The 22368-nt window shown below is 37.4% G+C and overlaps 1 long non-coding RNA gene across 3 annotated transcripts; it reads right to left on the bottom strand.

Moving 5' to 3' along the window:
- Positions 1 to 2264: 2264 nt before the first annotated feature.
- LOC142175448 (uncharacterized) lies at positions 2265 to 22144 on the bottom strand. Of its 3 annotated transcripts, none has more exons than XR_012704506.1 (3): positions 12895 to 21932; positions 3142 to 12783; positions 2265 to 3030 (listed from the first exon to the last, which is right to left on the bottom strand). It is a non-coding gene; the product is annotated as an uncharacterized LOC142175448 (long non-coding RNA). The 3 variants fall into 3 exon arrangements; XR_012704507.1 differs by having other exon boundaries at positions 2344 to 3214; positions 10822 to 12783; positions 12895 to 21914; XR_012704505.1 differs by lacking the exon at positions 2265 to 3030 and having other exon boundaries at positions 10683 to 12783; positions 12895 to 22144.
- Between the last annotated feature and the right edge of the window lie 224 nt (positions 22145 to 22368).

The raw sequence follows: 22368 nt of genomic DNA, 5'->3' as shown, positions 1-22368 counted from the left end.
GCCTTTTATTCGTAAACCGCTTTTTATCATTATTTATTTTAAAAGAATTGCGACGACGTGAAAATGCATTTCGAACCGCGTCGCAATCAATGCACTCGTGGTTGTCAACATATTTCGACTTCGTCGAGATTTGGATTTGGGTAGCATCAATGCGCACCCGAGTTTAAGAAGGTAATTTAATTAAAATTGCGCCTAAAGATTCTAACTTAATTTTATTTTGGGGAAGGCCGTAAAGTTCGCTAAATGGCCCTCCCAAATTCTAATCATTTTTAATAACCATTTATTGAGGGCCCCACATTTATTTATTTTTGTTCGGTGAGGCTTGTCTCAATTTGTGAACCTCTTTTCTATCATTATTTATTTTATAAGAATTACGATGTCGTGAAAACGCGTTTCGAACCCCGTCGCAATCAATGCGCCCGTGATTGTCAACACATTTTGACTTCATCGAGATTTGGATTTGGGTCGCATCAATACGCACCCGAATTTAAGAAAATAATTTTTAATAGAGCTCCTAAAGCAACTACGCACTTCCAAATTTGCGAGGGTCATGGAAATTCAACTAATGGCACGCCTCGATTGAGATTTACGTATCATGACCATGCCACGGGAGCCGTACCCATGACCACAATAATTTAAAATTAATCGCGCCAAAAGCAGGCTACGATGTTCATATGTTCTTCATCTCCTAAGCTATAAGGGAGCGGACAAACAGTGAATGACATGAATGAAGGAGTTAAATACGGCGAAGGATTATCATCAACCAAACACATTAATAACCATAGATAAAAACAAAGCTCACGTGACTGGGAGCAACAGATCTTAGCACTAATTTTAATAATAAAACTAACTAAATTATCACCTTTAATTATTAAGAAATTGAAAATACATTGAGGATTAATCAATATACTTGACCAAAAGCAACAAGTATTTATAACATTCAAACTAAACATTTGAAGCCAAATTTGCTCCTTTAATACTGTCATTTGACAACTTTTGGAATTCTACTACAATTTTGAGCACAATTTCTAAGACAACTCGTAACATTTCAAAATGGAGAAGAACAACAACTAATAATATATATTGTAGTTTCAAAATACGTAAAGTATAATGAAAATTCCGTTTACTTACAATTACTTCAACATTCAATTGATTGTACATTAGATATGATTTCCAAAGAACAAATAAGATATCCATCGACAAAAATTCCAACAAACAGATGAATAATTCCAACAATTGCACAACATGTCACTTTAGGCTACAAGTGTAAAATAAACTCAAATTAAACACCAAGTACATGTAATATATCAATAAGAGTGATTAAGAAAATCGGACCTTTATTGCTTCAAAGCTGAAAATTGCAAATCAATCGGGTTAAACCAAGCAACAATCCTCATACTGACACACCGAAATTAACAAACCGGAACCTTGTCGGCGATCCAAAACGCGACAACTTGTCAAGTACGAGCGAGAACTTGGACTGAAACTCAGATCGACTAAGACGCCAAATACTCCGTCTGGTGTCGTAAGTGAGTGAATCAGTTCCGGCAAAAGGACGACGGTGGTGAATTTGGTTTTGGTGATTGACGACGAAATAGGTGGAGCCACAGTGGGGACCTGCTTTAGAAGCTATGGTTTGATCTTTTCCCTTCAAAGTATTCTTGAGTGAATTCTCATTTTGAAGTGGAAATTACAGTGCATTTGTATGGAAAATTTCTTTGCCTTCTCCCCTTTATCCGTTGTTGCTCACTATCCTCCCTGTTTCTATGTGTGTGTGTATTATATAGATGGGTAGGTGTGATGATTTTAATGTGAAGGGGGGGTCTTGTGTGGGGGAGTTTTATTTGGGGAGAAGGTGTTATGTGAGGTAATATTTTGGGGGGAAGGTTTTAGGTGGGGAAATATTTTGGGGGGAAGGTCTTAGGTGGGGAGAAATGATTTGGGGAAGGTTCTTCCCTTTTTTTTTTACTCCCAATTTCTTTTTATCTTCCTCTTTTTGTATTTTATTTAGTTATTTTGTACTTTATTTTCTGATTTTGTTAAATGCTAAATTAAGAACCAAAACTCAAATTGATTCTAAAATTATACTTCCAAATTTTCAATTACACTAATTTTCTATTTTAAATGCAAACTAAACTGATTAAAACTAAAAAATGCAAAAAAGACCATTTTTGTTATTTTCATTTTCCTAAAAATAACTCACTATTAATTAATCCTAAAATGTAAAATTAAATTCTAAATGCAAATGCCAAGTTTTTTGGTATTTAATATTTTGATTTTGATATTAAAATGCATGAAATGCAACTAAAAAAGAAAAAAATTCCTAAAAAAAATCAAATAAAAATTATTTAGACTTATTTTTAGGAGTTATCTTCATGTAGGGCAAAAATCCGAGGCTCCGGTCTGCTGTCCCGTTATTATACCAAAGTCAAAATTGAAAAAGACTCACTAAGCCTATCAGCTACGAGTTACAAGATTCCTATCTATGAGTCTTCTGAAGCTTGATCTTGAGTCTTGGTTGGTGCTTCATGCGGACCCTGATCTGTATCTTGATTCTTGTTGGCCGCATGTGTTGGTTCAATCTTCTTCTGGGTCAAGACCGGACATGTAGTGCTTATGACTTCAACCACGTCTTGAGCAGTTCACATTTTTTCCTGCTTCTGAACGTTAGAGCTCACTTTTTTTGTTCTTTTTCTTCTTTCCTTTATTTTGGATTGAGACTCATTTTTTCTGCCATCTCGAATCGTGTGCCTCGAGGTCAAACCTGCTCGGCACCTTGAACCATTTTCCCTTGAAACTTGAGTTGTCTTCCGTCGACACTGATTTCCCTTGAAACTTGAGTTGTCTTCCCTTGCTCCCCAGGTGAAATCCATTGTTGCCATTTTGAATTGTAAACTGAGATGTTTTCCCTTCTTCAAACTGCTAAACTTGAATGTATTTGAACTTGAATGTATTCCTCTGTTCTTCAGGCGGGCTCCTGACTTCTGAATTTTGAATTTGAATGTATTCCTCTGTTATCCAGGTGGGCTCCTGACTTCATAAAAATAGACAAAACAAAGAAAACTTTCTGCCCCAGTTTGGAAACTGGGTACATTTTACTAGATATTAATAAGAATTTGAGTAAAACTTAACTTGTAATACCTCTGTTATACAGGCGGGCTCCTGACTTCTGAAACTTGAATTTTATGCCTCTGTTCTTCAGGAGGGCTCCTGACTTCAAAAGACAAAAAATCGATTGAAAACTAAAATTTGAATTCTATCACCTTTGTTTTCAGGCGGGCTCCTGATTGCTGAATTTGAAATTGAATGTATTCCTCTATTATCCAGACGGGCTCCTGACCTCACAAAAATAGACAAAACAAAGAAAACTTTCTGCCCCAGTTTGGAAAACTGGTTGTTTTTTACCACATACTAATAAGAACTAAAACTTGAATTGTGATAAGACGGAAATGCAACTTTTAAAAATTTAAAGACTGCAATGTATCTTAAAATTAAAAATTTATCTTAGGTGAAAAATTCATTAGACTAAGATTTTCATCTTAGTGAAAGATTCGACTAACTAAGATTTATCTTTATCTTAGGTGAAAAATTCATCAGACTAAGCTTTCCATCTTAGGAGAAAGTTTCAACAGACTAAGATTTTTATCTTTTATCTTAGGTGAAAAATTCATCAGACTAAGATTTTCATCTTAGTGAAAGATTCGACAGACTAAGATTTTTGTCTTTATATTAGGTGAAAAATTCATCATACTAAGATTTTGTCTTTATATTAGGTGAAAAATTCATCAGACTAAGATTTTTATCTTAGGAGAAAGATTCAACAGACTAAGATTTTTATCTTTATCTTAGGTGAAAAATTCATCAGACTAAGATTTTCATCTAGGAGAAAGATTCAACAGACTAAGATTTTTATCTTTACCTTTGGTGAAAAATTCATCAGACTAAGATTTTCATCTTAGGAGAAAGATTCAACAGACTAAGATTGTGACTCTAGGAGATAATTCATCAGACTAGGTCCATTTTTGTGTGATCTCAGGAGGAAGATTCATCGGACTGCGATTTTGACTCTAGGAGATAATTCATCAGACTAGGTCCATTTTTGTGATCCCGACTTTCTTAATTTTCCAAATTCCAACTTCCATTCTTTTCAAATTCTGCCTTCCTTTCTTGTTCCCAAATTATGCCTTCCTTTCTTTTTTCTTTTTTTTTCGACTTTTGCCTTCCCCTTCTTTAAATTATGCCTTCCTTTCTTTCTCCTCAAATTCTGCCTTCATCGTTTTCCAAATTATGCCTTCCTTTCGTTTTTCCAACTTTTGCCTTTATCTTAGGTGAAAGATTCATCAGACTAAGATTTTTATCTTAGGTGATAGATTCAAAAGACTAAGATTTCTTTATCTTAGGTGAAAGATTCAACAGACTAAGATTTCTTTATCTTAGGTGAAAAATTCGAAATACTAAGATTTTTATCTTTTAACCATTTTCCTTCGAAATTTGTTTTACCTACCCACTAACTTGAATTATCTTCCTTCATAACTGCTTCCCTAAAAACTGGTGTTGTCCTCCTTCAAAAAAAAACCACTTCCCTAAAAACTGGTGTTTCATTCCTCCAAAAATTACTTTTCTTAGAACTGGTGTTTCTTTCCTGAAAACTATTTCTCTCTTTTTAAAAACACTTGTATTGACCTTCATGTTCTTCAGAAGGGTACCCGACTTCAAGAAAATTTTCTGCCCCAGTTTGATAATCCTCCTGTAGCATATCTTTCTGTCATAAATAACATTTCCATGCCCCTGTTTCAAATCAAAGAAAATTCTGTGAGTTTAAAAGTGCGGTTGTTGGTTGTGGTACTCCCGCTGGGATGGCTTTCCTTTTCTCCCTTCCATGATTTACGTTGTCCAACCATCTTTGAAACTTGGTTGATAACTTCCGTCCTTCTTGATGACTATCTCTCAATTATTACTTCTAGTCATCTTATCTAACCCCATATGTTTTCTGTGACAACTGATTCTTCTTGAAGGTCTTGCATGTTTACCGATTAACCACTTTCCCCGTCATCTGTATCACTGAAATACCCTTTTTCCCCGTTCAATCCCAATACCCTCTATCTGTTGCATTATTCCTGAACCGACATCTACCAAACTTTGTGTTTCATAAGGATCCCAAAGTATGTTGATTATTACCAGCTCAGTGCTCTTGCTATTTTTCCTGACTTGTGACCCCGTTTTGTGCAATTGGAAAGCTGGTGGAAAATTTTGAAGTCATTCCTCACTTGTTACGACCAAAAGACTCAGAAAGGGGAAATAAACAAAACAAAAGGAACAGAGTAAAGGACAATAGAAAGAGATGATTCCTAACAAGAAAACTACACAGTAGAAACCTATCGGATGTGGATGCCGACTCTAATGACCTTGACATGCACCTGCGACCTATTCTGTTAAGCAAATATGATGTTCATCTCTTGTTGTTCCTTTTTGCCGTGAAACTGGGCTTCATTTCTCCGCTTATCCAATTTGATTCGCATTCCTTATTCGGCTTGTACTGCCCCAAAGGGTTTTCACCATCAAACCTCTCTTATTTCGTTCTTTCTCTCAACTTACTGTCGCCTCAAGGTGCCCGTGAAGGTTTTCACCAATAAGACTCTCTCATTTTTTATTTCTCTCACCTTTCATCACCTTACGATACCCATGAGGATTTTCATCAATAAGATTCTATCATTTTCATTTTCCTTGTTTGGACCGGAGTGTTGCCCCTGACAGGAATTACCTTACCTGCTTGACTTGGCATTTCTCAAAGACTAATTAGAAGGTCTTTCTTTGGACCGTAATGTAGGTTTTTGGATGGGTTAGAAAGAAAGGGTATAAAAGGCTCAAAACAATTTCAAAATGGGTTAAAATTACAACTTTCGGAATCCAACTTCTCACAACAACCACAATTTCTGCCCCAGTTTCTTGCTTGGGGACTTTTGGATTTTTGTTTTGGTATGACTGAACCTCAGAGAGGCTGCCTACGTACCCTTTCGGGATCAAGTCAAATGTAGTTCACGACATAGCAATTGCTCTATTGTTGTGATTTTTCTCTTCTCTTTCTCTTTTCTTTTCTTTTCTTTCTTCCTTTTCCTCTTTTGTTGTTTTGTTGTTTTTCTTCTTCTTTTTCCTCTTTTTTTTTCTTTTCTCTTCTTTTTTTCAATTTCATTTTTCTTCTCTCCCTTTTCATTCTTTTTTTTTCTTTTCCTTTGCTTATCTTTCACGCTTGTGTTTCTGATCTTTGCCACTGATTCCGAAAGAGGGGTATGAAAGAAAATAAACAAAGCTCAGAGGGGTAACGAAGGATAAGGTGTTTAGATAGCAGAACAAAATGTCTTCGTCATTCCAATCTTCAAAACATGCCAAGTGCAAACTAAAATATTAAACAGACCTAGGAAAACATTTTAACATCTCTTAATTGTACTAGACTTGATAACCATATCCACACATTCGCCTTTCACATATGTTAATTACCAAGCCTCATTGGACAACACCCTCACTCTCATTACCACGAACATCCCCTTGTCAATTTGGCAAACTTGCCTTTAGGGTTTCTTTATGTTCTATCTGCCTCAGTTTCACATGGTTCGGGCGTCAAACAATCTCAAAATGTCCCAATCTGTTCTTATTCCCTCAAGTGCCCTTATCGTTTTCAAAAATGGTTTCCTTGCTTCCCGACTAACATAGCTTTTAAAGATCCGACTGAGAATTATGCGTGCATGTCATGGCACTAGAACCAGCATTAGACAAAAGACAAAACAAAAGGATAGAAAAGAACTAAACGAAGAACAATCATTGGAAGTAACAAAAGACCGGAATTTTGCATTTAGACAACGATGAAATAACTGGAATAACAAAACAAGCAAACAAACTGGAGTACAACTCTAGAATGAACCTGAAACATCCATGGACAACACTTAAACGAACCACTACGACTAAACAAGCTAGACAAAAATGAAAGGATAAGAGGGTTTGATCACAAGACAATATCCGGATGACAACCCTGCAAATAACCCAGACAACAGAAATGACAGCAAAATGGACCACCAAAGCTCCTCCCCGGCTGACTTGGGAATGGACCGTCTTTCCTATTACCAAGCACGGCATCCTAGCCACTAAGTTTTGCATCCATATTGCCATGACCACTATCTGCGTCAGTATCTTCAACTTCAATCAACAAGTTACCACGAGGATTCTCATACCTTATGTCACCGGGCATCATCCCCACCAAGTGTGCCTCCTCATGTAAGGGATGCAGCGTGATATTCTGGATGCCACTGTCTTGAATCAAATTTTCCCAGATCATCCTTTCTATGTCTCTTTTCAAATCCCGACAATTTTCCACATTGTTCCCTAGAGCATTGGAGTGGTATTCACACCTTTTAGATGAGTCAAAGCTTCTCGCACGTCGATCCACCTGATTTGGAGGAATGGGTGCAATCATGCCATGTTGTTTTAACTTCTCAAATAAGCTTGCATAGGACTCTCCTATTGGTGTAAAACTATCTTTCAGCTTTTGTTTCTTTCTATACCCCTGGCTTGGATGTGGGTTATAAGGTACTTGAAAATTTTGCGGAGGCGGGTGGAGATTTTGTGATACTCGTGCTCGCTTTCTTGGGTGATTTGATGGCTGGGCAACATACTGGGAAGGATCAACAAAGTATGGGGGGTTCGGAAGTGGATAGTAATGCTTAAGGGGGTCATGGAAAACTTGATGAGGCTGCACATACCTTCGGGATGTTCTCCTAGGACCTCTTCTCGACCCTGATATCACCATGATTTCTTCATCCCATCATTCGTGTTACCAGATTCAATTTGGATAGCTTGAGTTGCAGCTTTGAAAGCTGTTTGACTTATAATTCTGCCTGTCTTAAGACCGTTCTCCACCATTTCTCCCATTTTGATTGCTTCCGGGAAGGATTTACAGACTGCGGATGTCATGTATTGAAAATAATCTGGCTCTTGAGCCTGTAGAAAGACAATGATTAACTCGTGGTCATCCATGGGTGGCTTAGCTCTAGCTGCCTGCTCTCTCCATTTGATGGCATATTCCTTGAAACTTTCAGTTGGTTTCTTTTTTAGGTTAGAAAGGGAAATGCGGTTTGGGGCGATGTCGATGTTGTATTGAAACTGTTTGACAAAGGCCCATGCCATGTCATCCCAGACGTACCAACAAGATGTATCTTGATCCAAAAAATATTCAGATGCTACTCCCGAGAGGCTTTCCCCAAAATAAGCTATAAGTAATTCTTCATTTCTTCCCACACCTCTCAATTGGTTGCAATACCTTTTCAGGTGGGCTATGGAGTCTCCATGTCCATTGTACTTTTCAAATTTGGGAACCTTGAAACCAGGCGGAAAGTGGACATCGGGGAACATGCATAGATCTCTGAAGGCAACGCTCTTTTGACCTGCCATTGCTTGCGTGTTTTTCAACCGTTGTTTTAACCTTTTCACTCTTTGGGTTATTTCTTCTTGTACTCTCTTTCGGGCAGGCTTCTCGATGTTTACAGGAAGCTCAAACGAGTACGAGTGGTTTTTATGTTATTTCTCTCTTCTTTTTTCGATTTTTCAACATTCCCGAGATTCAAAAATCGGTCAACATGCAGGTTCGAAACAAATATATGTACAGAGCAAGTAGGATGCATCAGGAGGGTCCTTTCATTTCAGGTTGCTAGCCCTAGACGGACTCAACCCATGTGTTGAGTCCCCTAAGTCAAATGCAGCATGATGCAAATAATCGTTCCTACTACGAACCCGGCATGAAGTCACGTTATTCTATATTCAAAACCTGGGCCAGTGTTCTAGACTGTGTACCCGAGCGGACAACTCGAGTCGAGGAGGGGGCAACTTTCCGGGAACCAAAAGGCCATCCGGCTTAGTAACTTGTCCGGCCTCTTTCTTATTTCAAGGTATGATACTAACAGAATAGAGAGTCTCAACCAGTAAGCACATCCCCGGAGGTGAAGAGAGAAGGGTGTCGGCACAGTTTATATACAGTTCAGATAATATCGAAGCGGTAACATTTAGCACATTCAGCACAAAAAATGTAGGAAAATCAGATACAACCAAATACAACAATTTATCTAAGCTCGAATTCTGAACCCTGAACCAGAGATTCTGGGTTTGATCCCCAGCAGAGCCACCAGAGCTGTCACACCTCCTTTTTCACTACTCCCGCAAGGGCGTAAAGGAGGTTTTCCAATTAAAGGACAATCGGAACGTGATTTAATTATTAAGAATTCAGAGTCGCCACTTGGGAGATTAATGGTGTCCTAAGTCACCGGTTGAATCCCGAACCGAGAAAAAATATGACTCTGTTACAATCTGTGAACCAGAAATCCGAGTAAGGAATTCTGTTAACCCGGGAAAAGGTGTTAGGCATTCCCGGGTTCCGTGGTTCTAGCACGATCGCTCAACTATTGTATTTGATTTTATCTAATTTTAATACATTCTAGCTTATGTGCCTTTTATTGTAAACCGCTTTTTATCATTATTTTTTTTAAAAGAATTGCGACGACATGAAAACACCTTTCGAACCGCGTCGCAATCAATGCACTCGTGGTTGTCAACACATTTCGACTTCGTCGAGATTTGGATTTCGGTCGCATCAATGCGCACCCAAGTTTAAGAAGGTAATTTAATTAAAATCGCGCCTAAAGATTCTAACGTAATATTATTTTGGGGAAGGCCGTGAAGTTCGCTAAATGGCCCTCCCAAATTCTAATCATTTTTAATAACCATTTATTGAGGGCCCCACATTTATTTATTTTGGTTCGGTGAGGCTTGTCTCAATTTGTGAACCTCTTTTCTATCATTATTTATTTTATAAGAATTACGATGTCGTGAAAACGCATTTCGAACCCCGTCGCAATCAATGCGCCCGTGATTGTCAACACATTTCGACTTCATCGAGATTTGGATTTGGGTTGCATCAATGCGCACCCGAATTTAAGAAAATAATTTTTAATAGCGCTCCTAAAGCAACTACGCACTTCCAAATTTTTGAGGGCCATGGAAATTCAACTAATGGCACGCCTCGATTGAGATTTACGTATCATGACCATGCCACGGGAACCGTACCCATGACCACAATAATTTAAAATTAATCGCGCCTAAAGCAGGCTATGATGTTCATATGTTCTTCATATCCTAAGCCATAAGGGAGCGGACAAACAGTGAATGACATGAATGAAGGAGTTAAATACGGCGAAGGATTATCATCAACCAAACACATTAATAACCTTATATAAAAACAAAGCTCACGTGACTGGGAGCAACAGATCTTAGCACTAATTTTAATAATAAAACTAACTAAATTATCACCTTTAGTTATTAAGAAATTGAAAATACATTGAGGATTAATCAATGTACTTGACCGGAAGCAACAAGTATTTATAACATTCAAACTAAACATTTGAAGCCAAATGTGCTCCTTTAATACTGTCATTTGACAACTTTTGGAATTCTACTACAATTTTGAGCACAAATTTCTAAGACAACTCGTAACATTTCAAAATGGAGAAGAACAACAACTAATAATATATATTGTAGTTTCAAAATACGTAAAGTATAATGAAAATTCCGTTTACTTACAATTACTTCAACATTAAGTTGGTTGTACATTAGCTATGATTTCCAAAGAACTGATAAGATATCCATCGACAAAAATTCCAACAAACAGATGAATAATTCCAACAATTACACAACATGTCACTTTAGGCTACAAATGTAAAATAAACTCAAATTAAACACCAAGTACATGTAATGTATCAATAAGAGTGATTAAGAAAATCGGACCTTTATTGCTTCAAAGCTAAAAATTGCAAATCAATCGTGTTAAACCAAGCAATAATCCTCAGACTGACACACCGAAATTAGCAAACCGGAACCTCGTCAGCGATCCAAAACGCGACAACTTGTCAAGTACGAGCGAAAACTTGGACTGAAACTCATCTCGACTAAGACGCCAAATCGACTCCGTCTGGAATCGTACGTGAGTGAATCAGTTCCGGCAAAAGGACGACGGTGGTGAATTTGGTTTTGGTGATTGACGACGAAATAGGTGGAGCCACAGTGGGGACCTGCTTCAGAAGCTATGGTTTGATCTTTTCCCTTCAAAGTATTCTTGAGTGAATTCTCATTTTGAAGTGGAAATTACAGTGCATTTGTATGGAAAATTTCTTTGCCTTCTCCCCTTTATCCGTTGTTGCTCACCATCCTCCCTGTTTCTATGTGTGTGTGTGTATTATATAAATGGGTGGGTGTGATGATTTTAATGTGAAGGGGGGGGGGGGGGGTCTTGTGTGAGGGAGTTTTATTTGGGGAGAAGGTGTTATGTGAAGTAATATTTTGGGGGGAAGGTTTTAGGTGGGGAAATATTTTGGGGAGAAGGTCTTAGGTGGGGAGAAATGATTTGGGGGGAAAATATTTTGGGGAAGGTTCTTCCCATTTTTTTTTACTCCTAATTTCTTTTTATCTTCCTCTTTTTGTATTTTATTTAGTTATTTTGTACTTTATTTTCTGATTTTGTTAAATGCTAAATTAAGAACCAAAACACAAATTGATTCTAAAATTATACTTCCAAATTTCCTATTATACTAATTCCCTATTTTAAATGCAAACTAAACAGATTAAAACTAAAAAATGCAAAAAGGACCATTTTTGTTATTTTCATTTTCCTAAAAGTAACTCATTATTAATTAATCCTAAAATGTAAAATTAAATTCTAAATGCAAATGCCAAGTATTTTGGTATTTATTATTTTGATTTTGAAATATTAAAATGCATGAAATGCATCTAAAAAAAAATCTTAAAAAAATCAAATAAAAATTATTTAGACTTATTTTTTGGAGTTATCTTCATGTAGGGCAAAAATCACATGCTTACAGCTGCCCCTCTTTGCTCGGAAACACAAAGAGTTTTCGTGCAAAGATAAAGTAAGCACTGTGAGGGATTTTTGCCCGTTTAAAATTCCATGAGAAGCATTTTTGAAAAACAGTCTGACCGAACCTTGCTTCAAAGGTTGCCTACATATCCTTGACTATAAAGGAATCAGGTCATGTGTAGTTCAGAAGTGAACGAGGTGATGGAGTACCGAGGTTGAGAGTCGAGGTTCCGTCCGAGGCTCCGGTCCGCTGTCCCGTTATTATATCAAAGTCAAAATTAAAAAACACTAACTAAGCCTATCAGCTACGAGTTACAAGATTCCTATCTATGAGTCTTCTGAAGCTTGATCTTGAGTCTTGGTTGGTGCTTCATGTAGACCCTGATCTGAATCTTGATTCTTGTTGGCTGCAGGTGTTGGTTCAATCTTGTTCTAGGGTCAAGACCGGACATGTAGTGCTCATGACTTCAACCACGTCTTGAGCAGTTCACATTTTTTCCTGCTTCTGAACGTTAGAGCTCACTTTTTTTGTTCTTTTTCTTCTTTCCTTTATTTTGGATTGAGACTCATTTTTTCTGCCATCTCGAATCGTGTGCCTCGAGGTCAAACCTTCTTGGCACCTTGAACTATTTTCCCTTGAAACTTGAGTTGTCTTCCGTCGACACTGATTTCCCTTGAAACTTGAGTTGTCTTCCCTTGCTCCCCAGGTGAAATCCATTGTTGCCGTTTTGAATTGTAAACTGAGATGTTTTCCCTTCTTCAAACTATTAAACTTGAATGTATTTGAACTTGAATGTATTCCTCTGTTCTTCAGGCGGGCTCCTGACTTCTGAATTTTGAATTTGAATGTATTCCTCTGTTATCCAGGTGGGCTCCTGATTTCATAAAAATCGACAAAACAAATAAAACTTTCTGCCCCAGTTTGGAAACTGGGTACATGTTACTGGAAATTAATAAGAATTTGAGTAAAACTTAACTTGAAATACCTCTGTTATACAGGCGGGCTCCTGACTTCCGAAACTTGAATTGTATGCCTCTGTTCTTTAGGCGGGCTCCTGACTTCAAAAGACAAAAAATCGATTGAAAACTAAAATTTGAATTGTATCACCTCTGTTCTTAAGGCGGGCTCCTGATTGTTGAATTTGAATATGAATGTATTCCTCTATTATCCAGGCGGGCTCCTGACTTCACAAAAATAGACAAAACAAAGAAAACTTTCTGCCCCAGTGTGGAAAACTGGTTGTTTGTTACCACATACTAATAAGAACTAAAACTTGAATTGTGATAAGACGGAAATGCAACTTTTAAAAATTTAAAGACTGCAATGTATCTTAAAATTTAAAATTTATCTTAGGTGAAAAATTCATCAGACTAAGATTTTCATCTTAGTGAAAGATTCGACTAACTAAGATTTATCTTTATCTTAGGTGAAAAATTCATCAGACTAAGCTTTCCATCTTAGGAGAAAGATTCAACAGACTAAGATTTTTATCTTTTATCTTAGGTAAACAATTCATCAGACTAAGATTTTTGTCTTTATCTTAGGTGAAAAATTCATCAGACTAAGATTTTGTCTTTATATTAGGTGAAAAATTCATCAGACTAAGATTTTTATATTAGGAGAAAGATTCAACAGACTAAGATTTTTATCTTTATCTTAGGTAAAAAATTCATGAGACTAAGATTTTCATCTTAGGAGAAAGATTCAACAGACTAAGATTTTTATCTTTAACTTAGGTGAAAAATTCATCAGACTAAGATTTTCATCTTAGGAGAAAGATTCAATAGACTAAGATTGTGACTCTAGGAGATAATTCATCAGACTAGGTCCATTTTTGTGTGATCTCAGGAGGAAGATTCATCGGACTGCGATTTTGACTCTAGGAGATAATTCATCAGACTAGGTCCATTTTTGTGATCCCGACTTTCTTAATTTTCCAAATTCCAACTTCCATTCTTTTCAAATTCTGCCTTCCTTTCTTGTTCCCAAATTATGCCTTCCTTTCTTTTTTCTTTTTTTTCGACTTCTGCCTTCCCCTTCTTTAAATTATGCCTTCCTTTCTTTCTCCTCAAATTCTGCCTTCATCTTTTTCCAAATTATGCCTTCCTTTCGTTTTTCCAACTTCTACCTTTATCTTAGGTGAAAGATTCATCAAACTAAGATTTTTATCTTAGGTGAAAGATTCAACAGACTAAGATTTCTTTATCTTAGGTGAAAGATTCAACAGACTAAGATTTCTTTATCTTAGGTGAAAAATTCAACAGCCTAAGATTTTTATATTTTAACCATTTTCCTTCGAAATTTGTTTTACCTACCCACTAACTTGAATTATCTTCCTTCAGAACTGCTTCCCTAAAAACTGGTGTTGTCCTCCTTAAAAAAAACAACTTCCCTATAAACTAGTGTTTCATTCCTCCAAAAATTACTTTTCTTAGAACTGGTGTTTCTTTCCTGAAAACTATTTCCCTCTCTTTTTCTCTTTTTAAAAACACTTGTATTCAATCCCAATACCCTCTATCTGTTGTATTATTCCTGAACCGACATCTACCAAACTTTGTGTTTCATAAGGATCCCAAAGTATGTTGATTATTACCAGCTCAGTGCTCTTGTTATTTTTCCTGACTTGTGACCCCGTTTTGTGCAATTGGAAAGCTGGTGAAAACTTTTGAAGTCATCCCTCACTTGTTACGACCAAAAGACTCAGAAAGGGGAAATAAACAAAATAAAAGGAACAGAGTAAAGGACAATAGAAAGAGATGATTCCTAACAAGAAAACTACACAGTAGAAACCTATCGGATGTGGATACCGACTCTAATGACCTTGACATGCACCTGCGACCTATTCTGTTAAGCAAATCTGATGTTCATCTCTTGTTGTTCCTTTTTGCCGTGAAACTGGGCTTCATTGCTCCGCTTATCCAATTTGATTCGCATTCCTTATTCGGCTTGTACTGCCCCAAAAGGTTTTCACCATCAAACCTCTCTTATTTCGTTTTTTCTCTCAACTTACTGTCGCCTCAAGGTGCCCGTGAAGGTTTTCACCAATAAGACTCTCTCGTTTTTTATTTCTCTCAGCTTTCATCACATTGCGATACCCATGAGGATTTTCATCAATAAGATTCTCTCATTTTCATTTTCCTTGTTTGGACCGGAGTGTTGCCCCTGACAGGAATTACCTTACCTTCTTAACTTGGCATTTCTCAAAGATTGATCAGAAGGTCTTTCTTTGGACCGTAATGTAGGCTTTTGGATGGGTTAGAAAGAAAGGGTATAAAAGGCTCAAAACAATTTCAAAATGGGTTAAAATTACAACTTCCGGAATCCATCACAACAACCACAATTTCTGCCCCAGTTTCTTTCTTGGGGACTTTTGGATTTTTGTTTTAGTATGACTGAACCTCAGAGAGGCTGCCTACGTACCCTTTCGGGATCATGTCAAACGTAGTTCACGACATATGAATTGCTCTATTGTTGTGATTTTTCTCTTCTCTTTCTCTTTTCTTTTCTTTTCTTTCTTCCTTTTCCTCTTTTGTTGTTTTGTTGTTTTTCTTCTTCTTTTTCCTCTTTTTTTTTCTTTTCTCTTCTTTTTTTCAATTTCATTTTTCTTCTCTCCCTTTTCATTCTTTTTTTTTCTTCTTTTCCTTTGCTTATCTTTCACGCTCGTGTTTCTGATCTTTGCTACTGATTCCGAAAGAGGGGTATGAAAGAAAATAAACAAAGCTCAAAGGGGTAACAAAGGATAAGGTGTTTAGATAGCAGAACAAAATGCCTTCGTCATTCCAATCTTCAAAACATGCCAAGTGCAAACTACACAATTAAACAGACTCAGGAAAACATTTGTAACATCTCTTAATTGTACTAGACTTGATAACCACATCCACACATTCGCCTTTCACATCTGTTAATTACCAAGCCCCATTGGACAACACCCTCACTCTCATTACCACGAACAGCCCCCTGTCAATTTGGCAAACTTGCCTTTAGGGTTTCTTTATGTTCTATCTGCCCCAGTTTCACATGGTTCGGGCGTCAAACAATCTCAAAACGTCCCAATCTGTTCTTATTCCCTCAAGTGCCCTTATCGTTTTCAAAAATGGTTTCCTTGCTTCCCGACTAACATAGCTTTTAAAGATCCGACTGAGAATTATGCGTGCATGTCATGGCACTAGAACCAACATTAGACAAAAGACAAAACAAAAGGATAGAAAAGAACTAAACGAAGAACAATCATTGGAAGTAACAAAAGACCAGAATTTTGCATTTAGACAACGATGAAATAACTCGAATAACAAAACAAGCAAACAAACTGGAGTACAACCCTAGAATGAACATGAAACATCCATGGACAACACTTAAACAAACCACTACGACTAAACAAGCTAGACAAAAATGAAAGGATAAGAGGGTTTGATCACAAGACAATATCCGGATTACAACCCTGCAAATAACCCGGACAACAGAAATGACAGCAAAATGGACCACCAAAGCTCCTCCCTGGATAATTTGGGAATGGAGCGTCTTTCCAATTACCAAGCACGGTATCCTAGCCACTAAGCTTTGCATCCATATTGACATGACCACTATCTACGTCAGTATCTTCAACTTCAGTCAACAAGTTCCCACGAGGATTCTCATACCCTATGTCACCGGGCATCATCCCCACCAAGTGCGCCTCCTCATGTAAGGGATGCAGCGTGATATTTTGGGTGCCACTGTCTTGAATCAAATTTTCCCGGATCGTCTTTTCTATTTATCTTTTCAAATCCTAACAATTTTCCACATTGTGCCCCAGAGCATTGGAGTGGTATTCACACCTTTAGATGAGTCAAAGCTTCTCGCACGTTGGTCCACCTGATTTGGAGGAATGGGTGCAATCATGCCATGTTGTTTTAACTTCTCAAATAAGCTTGCATAGGACTCTCCTATTGGTGTAAAACTATCTTTCAGCTTTTGTTTCTTTCTATACCCCTGGCTTGGATGTGGGTTATAAGGTACTTGAAAATTTTGCGGAGGCGGGTGGAGATTTTGTGATACTCGTGCTCGCTTTCTTGGGTGATTTGATGGTTGGGCAACATACTGGGAAAGATCAACAGAGTATGGGGGGTTCGGAGGTGGATAGTAATGCTTAAGGGGGTCATGGAAAACTTGATGAGGCTGCACATACCTTCGGGATATTCTCCTAGGACCTCTTCTCGACCCTGATATCACCATGATTTCTTCATCCCCCTCATTCGTGTTACCAGATTCAATTTGGATAGCTTGAGCTGCAGCTTTGAGAGCTGTTTGACTTATAATTCTGCCTGTCTTAAGACCGTTCTTCACCATTTCTCCCATTTTGATTGCTTCCGAGAAAGATTTACCCACTGCGGATGTCATGTATTGAAAATAATCTGGCTCTTGAGCCTGTAGAAAGACAGTGATTAACTCGTGGTCATCCATGGGTGGCTTAGCTCTAGCTGCCTGCTCTCTCCATTTGATGGCATATTCCTTGAAACTTTCAGTTGGTTTCTTTTTTAGGTTAGAAAGGGAAATGCAGTCTGGGGAGATATTGATGTTGTATTGAAACTATTTGACAAAGTCCTGTGCCATGTTATCCCAGACGTACCAGCAAGATGTATCTTGATCCAAAAACCATTCAGATGCTACTCCCGAGAGGCTTTCCCCAAAATAAGCTATAAGTAATTCTTCATTTCTTCCCACACCTCTCAATTGGTTGCAATACCTTTTCAGGTGGGCTATGGGGTCTCCATGTCCATTGTACTTTTCAAATTTGGGAACCTTGAAATCTGGCGGCAAGTGGACATCGGGGAACATGCATAGATCTCTGAAGGCAATGCTCCTTTGACCTGTCATTGCTTGCGTGTTTTTCAACCGTTGTTCTAACTTTTTCACTCTTTGGGTTATTTTTTCTTGTACTCTCTTTCGGGCAGGCTTCTCGATATTTACAGGAAGCTCAAACGAGTACGAGTGGTACTCGGGATAGTGGTATTGTTCTTGTTGTGTAGCAAATTGTGACTCGTGACAAGGTTGTCCTTGGTCATTGGCCCAGGCTTGGCGCATTTTAGTCATTTGTTGTTTCAGTGTTCTATTTTCCTCAACCACAGTAGACCCTTGTTGAACCCTCTGACCCTGAGTCTCTTGAGTACTCGTAACAGCTTCAATGTCAGTTATCATTTTTCCTCAAATCTTGTGTTTCCAGCTTACCACAAACCAACCACCTCAACTTTCTTCACAATTCAAAACAAAACATGTTAGAATGGTTTGAGTCGGTCCTCATTATTAACAACATCTTTTCCATTTTTTCATTCAATTCTTCTTTTCCATTTTTCTTTCATTTTTTTTTTGGTTGCGATCGAATCTTATGGAGATTGCCTACGTATCATGACCCCTCATGAATCAGACCGTGCGTAGTTCTTGCAAATAAAAGGTAAACGACAATAAAATATTTTTTGGAATTTTCCATTTTCATAATAACAACAAAACTGACCAATTTAATGATGAAAATCAAATGACCCATATACTCTAATCAAAAGAAATACAAACCCCAAAAAATGACAGATTTCTTTCCCTATATGCCAATTTTGACCCAAAATGTGAACGGTATTTACTTGACCACTGACTCTTTTTCTTGTTTTTCCAAATTAAATTAAACGACCCGGTATTGCAAACACGACCTTCCAGCGCCTCGGGGATGAAGAGTTTAAAGCTGTGGGGGTCAGAATCAAAATATGACCAAAGGTGGCTGTTTGCGCAAAGTCAACCTTCCGGCACCCCGTTTGGGAACATGTGGCTATTTTTAACAAAAACGGCATCACCTGGTTTATTTATGACAAAAATTAAAATTTTGATATTTTTTGGGCTATTTTTGTAAAGGGGAGGTTGGACCCGATGAGGGTTGCCTACGTATCTCATGCCCTATGAGAATCAAACCATGCGTAGTTCAGGCGAATTAACCGAACAATTTTAAAACAAGACTCTTTTTTATTTTCATTTTTCATGGCAAGACAAACTATTTTCCTTTTCTATTTTTGAAAACAAGACAAAATAACGACTTTTTTTTTATTTTCAACAAACAATAAAACAACCTATTTTTCCAAACTAAAATAAAGACTCTTTTCCATTTTCTTTTTCAACAAACAACTGTCCGAAAATAAAAGACTCTTTTTTCCTATTTTCTTCTTTTTTCGTTTTCTCAAAATTTCGGCAGAGTTTCAACAGTACTTAGTTTTTCTGTTATTTCTCTCTTTTTTCGATTTTTCAACATTCCCGAGATTCAGAAACTGGTCAACATGCAGATTCGAAATAAATATATGTACAGAGCAAGTAGGATGCATCAGGATGGTCCTTTCATTTTAGGTTGCTAGCCCTAGACGGACCCAACCCCTGTGTTGAGTCTCCTAAGTCAAATGCAGCATGATGCAAATAATCGTTTCTACTAGGAATCCGGCATGAAGTCATGTTATTCTATATTCAAAACCTGGGTCGGTGTTCTAGACTGTGTACCCGAGCGAACGACTCGAGTCGAGGAGGAGGCAACTTTACGGGAACCAAAAGGCCATCCAGCTTAGTAACTTGTCCGGCCTCTTTCTTATTTCAAGGTATGACACTAACAGAATAGGGAGTCTCAACCAGTAAGCACATCCCCGGAGGTGAAGAGAGAAGGGTGTCGGCACAGTTTATATACAGTTCAGATAATATCGAAGCGGTAACATTTAGCACATTCAGCACAAAACATATAGGAAAATCAGATACAATCAAATACAACAATTTATCTAAGCTCGAATTCTGAACCCTGAACCAGAGATTCTGGGTTTGATCCCCAACAGAGTCGCCAGAGCTGTCACACCTCCTTTGTCACTACTCCCGCAAGGGCGTAAAGGAGTTTTTTCAATTAAAGGACAATCGGAACGGGATTTAATTATTAAGAATTCAGAGTCGCCACTTGGGAGATTAATGGTGTCCCAAGTCACCGGTTGAATCCCGAACCGAGGAAAAATATGACTCTGTTACAATCTGCGAACCAGAAATCTGAGTAAGGAATTCTGTTAACCCAGGAGAAGGCGTTAGGCTTTCCCGGGTTCCGTGGTTCTAGCACGGTCGCTCAACTATTGTATTTGATTTTATCTAATTTTAATACATGCTAGCTTATGTGTCTTTTATTCGTAAACCGCTTTTTATCATTATTTATTTTAAAAGAATTGCGACGACGTGAAAACGCATTTCGAACCGCGTCGTAATCAATGCGCTCGTGGTTGTCAACACATTTCGACTTCGTCGAGATTTGGATTTGGGTCGCATCAATGCGCACCCGAGTTTAAGAAGTTAATTTAATTAAAATCGCGCCTGAAGATTCTAAGTTAATATTATTTTGGGGAAGGCCGTGAAGTTCGCTAAATGGCCCTCCCAAATTCTAATCATTTTTAATAACCATTTATTGAGGGCCCCACATTTATTTATTTTTGTTCGGTGAGGCTTGTCTTAATTTGTGAACCTCTTTTCTATCATTATTATTTTATATGAATTACGATGTCGTGAAAATGCGTTTCGAACCCCGTCGCAATCAATGCGCCCGTGATTGTCAACACATTTCGACTTCATCGAGATTTGGATTTGGGTCGCATCAATGCGCACCCGAATTTAAGAAAATAATTTTTAATAGCGCTCCTAAAGCAACTACGCACTTCCAAATTTGCGAGGATCATGGAAATTCAACTAATGGCACGCCTCGATTGAGATTTACGTATCATTACCATGCCACGGGAACCGTACCCATAACCACAATAATTTAAAATTAATCGCGCCTAAAGCAGGCTACGATGTTCATATGTTCTTCATCTCCTAAGCCATAAGGGAGCAGACAAACAGTGAATGACATGAATGAAGGAGTTAAATATGGCAAAGGATTATCATCAACCAAACACATTAATAACCTTAGATAAAAACAAAGCTCACGTGACTGGGAGCAACAGATCTTAGCACTAATTTTAATAATAAAACTAACTAAATTATCACCTTTAGTTATTAAGAAATTGAAAATACATTGAGGATTAATCAATATACTTGACCAGAAGCAACAAGTATTTATAACATTCAAACTAAACATTTGAAGCCAAATTTTCTCCTTTAATACTGTCATTTGACAACTTTTGGAATTCTACTACAATTTTGAGCACAATTTCTAAGACAACTCGTAACATTTCAAAATGGAGAAGAACAACAACTAATAATATATATTGTAGTTTCAAAATACGTAAAGTATAATGAAAATTCCGTTTACTTACAATTACTTCAACATTCAGTTGATTGTACATTAGATATGATTTCCAAAGAACAAATAAGATATCCATCGACAAAAATTCCAACAAACAGATGAATAATTCCAACAATTGCACAACATGTCACTTTAGGCTATAAGTGTAAAATAAACTCAAATTAAACACCAAGTACATGTAATGTATCAATAAGAGTGATTAAGAAAATCGGACCTTTATTGCTTCAAAGCTGAAAATTGCAAATGCATCGGGTTAAACCAAGCAACAATCCTCAGACTGACACACCGAAATTAACAAACCGGAACCTCATCAGCGATCTAAAACGCGACAACTTGTCAAGTACGAGCGAGAACTTGGACTGAAACTCAGCTCGACTAAGACGCCAAATCGACTCCGTCTGGTGTCGTACGTGAGTGAATCAGTTCCGGCAAAAGGACGATGGTGGAGAATTTGGTTTTGGTGATTGGCGACGAAATAGGTGGAGCCACAGTGGGGACCTGCTTCAGAAGCTATGGTTTGATCTTTTCCCTTCAAAGTATTCTTGAGTGAATTCTCATTTTGAAGTGGAAATTACAGTGCATTTGTATGGAAAATTTCTTTGCCTTCTCCCCTCTATCCGTTGTTGCTCACCATCCTCCCTGTTTCTATGTGTGTGTATGTGTATTATATAGATGGGTGGGTGTGATGATTTTAATGTGAAGGGGGGATCTTGTGTGGAGGAGTTTTATTTGGGGAGAAGGTGTTATGTGAGATAATATTTTGGGGGGAAGGTTTTAGGTGGGGAAATATTTTGGGGGGAAGGTCTTAGGTGGGGAGAAATGATTTGGGGGGGAAATATTTTGGGGAAGGTTCTTCCCTTTTTTTTTACTCCCAATTTCTTTTTATCTTCCTCTTTTTGTATTTTATTTAGTTATTTTGTACTTTATTTTCTGATTTTGTTAAATGCTAAATTAAGAACCAAAACTCAAATTGATTCTAAAATTATACTTCCAAATTTTCAATTACACTAATTTTCTATTTTAAATGCAAACTAAACTGATTAAAACTAAAAAATGCAAAAAGGACCATTTTTGTTAATTTTATTTTCCTAAAAGTAACTCACTATTAATTAATCCTAAAATGTAAAATTAAATTCTAAATGCAAATGCCAAGTATTTTGGTATTTATTATTTTGATTTTGAAATATT

The sequence above is a fragment of the Nicotiana tabacum genome, chromosome 21, assembly GCF_000715075.1.
Source record: "Nicotiana tabacum cultivar K326 chromosome 21, ASM71507v2, whole genome shotgun sequence".
NCBI lineage: Eukaryota > Viridiplantae > Streptophyta > Magnoliopsida > Solanales > Solanaceae > Nicotiana > Nicotiana tabacum.
Note: the sequence above shows the minus strand (reverse complement) of the source record. Positions and strands in the feature narration are given on the sequence as shown.